The sequence below is a fragment of the Amblyraja radiata genome, unplaced genomic scaffold, assembly GCF_010909765.2.
Source record: "Amblyraja radiata isolate CabotCenter1 unplaced genomic scaffold, sAmbRad1.1.pri scaffold_783_ctg1, whole genome shotgun sequence".
Taxonomy (NCBI): Eukaryota; Metazoa; Chordata; class Chondrichthyes; order Rajiformes; family Rajidae; genus Amblyraja; species Amblyraja radiata.
In genome coordinates, this window is record NW_022630792.1 from 40205 (window position 1) to 43873 (window position 3669).

Consider the following 3669-nt stretch of genomic DNA (forward strand, 5'->3'; position numbering starts at 1 on the left):
ACTTTGTGTACTTTCACCATTCCTTGTTAACAGAGATTGAATTGGGACGGATAAGGGCTGACCTTAGAGTTTTCGTGTATTTTGGTTTCAGGGTTATATCTATTTAGGCAGGTTTTAGAGTCTCCGGTTCGACGGCCCATTACGTGGCTGGCTGGAGCATTGTTAAATTGTTTGTCAGTTTATCCATATCCCTGACTGGGTTGTTTAAAATTAGGTTTGGGTTTTGTGTTCCAATGAATAATTAAAACTGTTTTTGAACTTGAACCTGGTTTTTGACTTGTGTTACGCGGCTCTGAAGTACTTGCATTCGGGAGTCGTAACAAAATGGGGGCTCGTCCTAAGTTTTGAGGACCCTAGACGTTTTTAGGGGGGTTTTTTGGTAGGCTTCTGGACTGAGGAAGTCTGTGTGTTGTGAGGGATTTTTTTCTTCCCTGTTTGTGGTAGCATTAGTGCCCACGTTTTAGCTGGTGGTTTGGTGCTACATTAGAAATGGAATTTAAGGTGAAAGAATTTGTTGAGGCTCCTAGTCGGGAGTTGTTTGATAGATGTACGAAGGAGCATTTGATTTTGCTGGCTGAGAACTATGCCGTGACTATTGACAAGGATTCAAAGAAACACTCCATTAAATCGGAGTTGTGGGCTGCGTTGGTGGAGGGTGGGGTTTTGCCTGGTGGTGCAGACAGTCCCCCACCTTCTGTTCAGCCAGTTCAGAACATGGAGGCCGTCATTAAACTGAAGGAGATGCAGCTTGAGTCACAGAGAATTGCCTCTTTGTTAAAAGAGAAAGAGCTCATGCATGTTCTTGAAATGAAACGGCTTGAGCTTGAGGAAACCAAAAGGGCTGAATTTCAGCTGCGGGAAAAAGAAATAGATAATTCCCGGGTTTCTTCTAGGGAACGGGAGTTTGATATGAGCAAGAACATCCGCCTGGTTCCACTGTTTCGTGAGAAGGATGTGGACAAGTATTTCACAGTGTTTGAACGGGTGGCTTTGTCCTTGAAGTGGCCTAGGGACGTGTGGACCTTGCTATTACAGTGTGTCCTTGTGGGTAAAGCACAGGAGGTGTACTCGTCATTATCTGTTGAAAGCAGTCTGGACTATGAGTGTGTGAAGTCTACAGTATTAAGGGCTTATGAATTAGTTCCAGAGGCGTACCGGCAGAAGTTCCGGCGCTTTAGGAAGTTTGATAGTCAGACTTATGTGGAGTTTGCTAGGGAGAAGGAGGCACTTTTTGACAGGTGGTGCGCTTCTCAAGGAGTGAAGGATTTTGAGCTACTGCGGGCCTTGATGATTATGGAAGACTTTAAGAACTGTCTCCCTGAGAGGGTTACTACTTACCTTAATGAGCAGAAGGTGAATGAGGTGACTAAGGCTGCGGTGTTGGCAGATGAGTATGTATTGACTCATAAATCTGATTTTGTTGGGAGATCCTATAGTTTTGGTGCACGGCCGGTCGATCGTGGTGGTGTCGCCGGGGGCAGTGTCAAAGCTGTTTCTGTGCCTGCAAGTGGCAGCACGTTGATACAGGGGGAGGTCCGAGCTGATAAGGTTGACGGAAATGTGAGGACTAATGAAGGTCCTGTGTGCTACTATTGTAGAGGGAGAGGGCACATGTTAACGTCGTGTCCCGTTCTGAAGCAGAAAAATGCAAAGCCTGTGGCTTTGGTAGGTGCACAGAAGGCACCTGTCGTACCTGAGGTGCCTGAGTCTGATGAGTGTAGGAATTATTCTGCGTTCATCATGAATGTTTTTTTTTCTCTAGAGGATGGGGGTGATAGAGTTCCAGTATCCATCTTGCGTGATACTGGTGCTACTCAGTCCTTTATATTGGATGGTGTACTGCCGTTTTCTGGGGAATCATCGGTTGGGTCAAGTGTCCCAGTGGTAGGATTCGGAATGGATGACATGATAGTGCCTTTGCATACCGTGCGTCTCGAGTCCGAGTTGGTTTCAGGCCGGGTAACTGTTGGGTTACGGCCGTGTTTTCCCGTTGGGGGAGTTTCTGTGATTTTGGGGAATGACTTGGCAGGAGGTAGAGTTTTAGTCTCTCCTGAGGTGACAGCTGTTCCGATGGTGCAGAGTCCTGATAGATTGGCTATGCAGCATCCAAAGGTCTTCGCAGCTTGTGCTGTCACGAGGGCTATGGCTAAGAGCCAGGCGAAGTTTGAGGATGTGGTGGACCTGAGTGAGAGCATTTTGGGGGATCAGGATGATAGATCCTGTGTTGTGAAGGGTGTTTCTCCATCTCAAGATGGGATAGTGTCTGGAAATGTGCCGGTGTCACTGTCACGTGACCGGCTGGTTGAGGAGCAAAAGACTGATCCAGGTTTATCTGATCTGTTCGACTGCGCAGTGCCTGAGGGGGATATGGATTCCACAGCAAAGGGGTATTTTATAAGGGATGGCTTACTGATGCGAAAGTGGTCTCCCTTGGATATATCTGGGCATGATGATTGGAGCGTGGTTGATCAGATTGTGATGCCTCGTCGGTATAGGGACGAGATACTCTGTTTGGCTCATGATGGTCCTCTGGGTGGACATTTGGAGGTCAATAAAACGTATGACCGCATCTTACGGAATTTTTTTTTGGCCAGGGTTTAAAAAGGACGTAAAATAGCACTGCAGGTGTTGTCACTTTTGCCAGGTGGCAGGAAAGCCGAACCAATCGATTGTTCCTGCGCCTTTAAATCCAATCCCTGTGGTCGGTGAGCCGTTTGAGCGGATTCTAGTTGATTGTGTGGGCCCTCTACCTCGGACAAGGGTGGGCAACAAGTTTTTATTAACAATTATGTGTGCGACTACCCGCTTTCCGGAGGTGGTCCCTTTGCGTAGAATTACTGCCCCTGCAATTGTTAAGTCTCTCACTAAGTTTTTTTCGTTGTTCGGTTTGCCCAAGGTTGTGCAGAGTGACCAAGGTACCAACTTCATGTCGAAGGTTTTTGGTCAGGTAATGAAGTTGTTAGATATTAAGCATTGTTACTTCAGTGCGTATCATCCTGAGAGCCAGGGAGCTCTTGAGAGGTTTCACCAGACTTTGAAATCTATGTTGAGGACTTACTGCCTGGAGTTTGAAAAAGACTGGGATGAGGGAGTTCATCTAGTTATGTTTGCGGTGCGTGAGGTCGTGCAGGAGTCTTTAGGGTTCAGTCCTGCTGACCTGGTGTTCGCGCATACTGTACGTGGTCCGTTGAGGGTCCTGAAGGAGAAATGGTTGCAGGAGGATACAAAACGTAGTATTTTAGACCACGTCTGTACTTTTCGCTCTAGACTGAGGAGGGCATGCGAACTGGCAATGGGTAATCTTGCCTCTGCTCAGTCTAGGATGAATGACTGGTTCGACAGGAAGGCTTCTAGTAGGAATTTTTCTCCAGGTGACAAGGTCCTGGTGTTGTTGCCTATTCCTGGTTCCAGTCTGCAGGCTCGGTATAGCGTTCCCTATCAGGTGGTTAAGAAGGTTGGTGAGAGAGATTACGTTATTGGTACCCCTGATCGGAGGCGTAAGACTCAGCTCTGTCATGTCAACATGATGAAACAGTACCATGAGCAGGAGCCTGTGGAGGTTGATGGGTCGGAGCTATGTCCTTCGGTTTCGTCTAAGCCTGTTTTGGCTGAAGTGGTGCTGCCCCCTGACACGGGTGGTGATGTGGGGGAGGCACGGTTGTCTGTGGC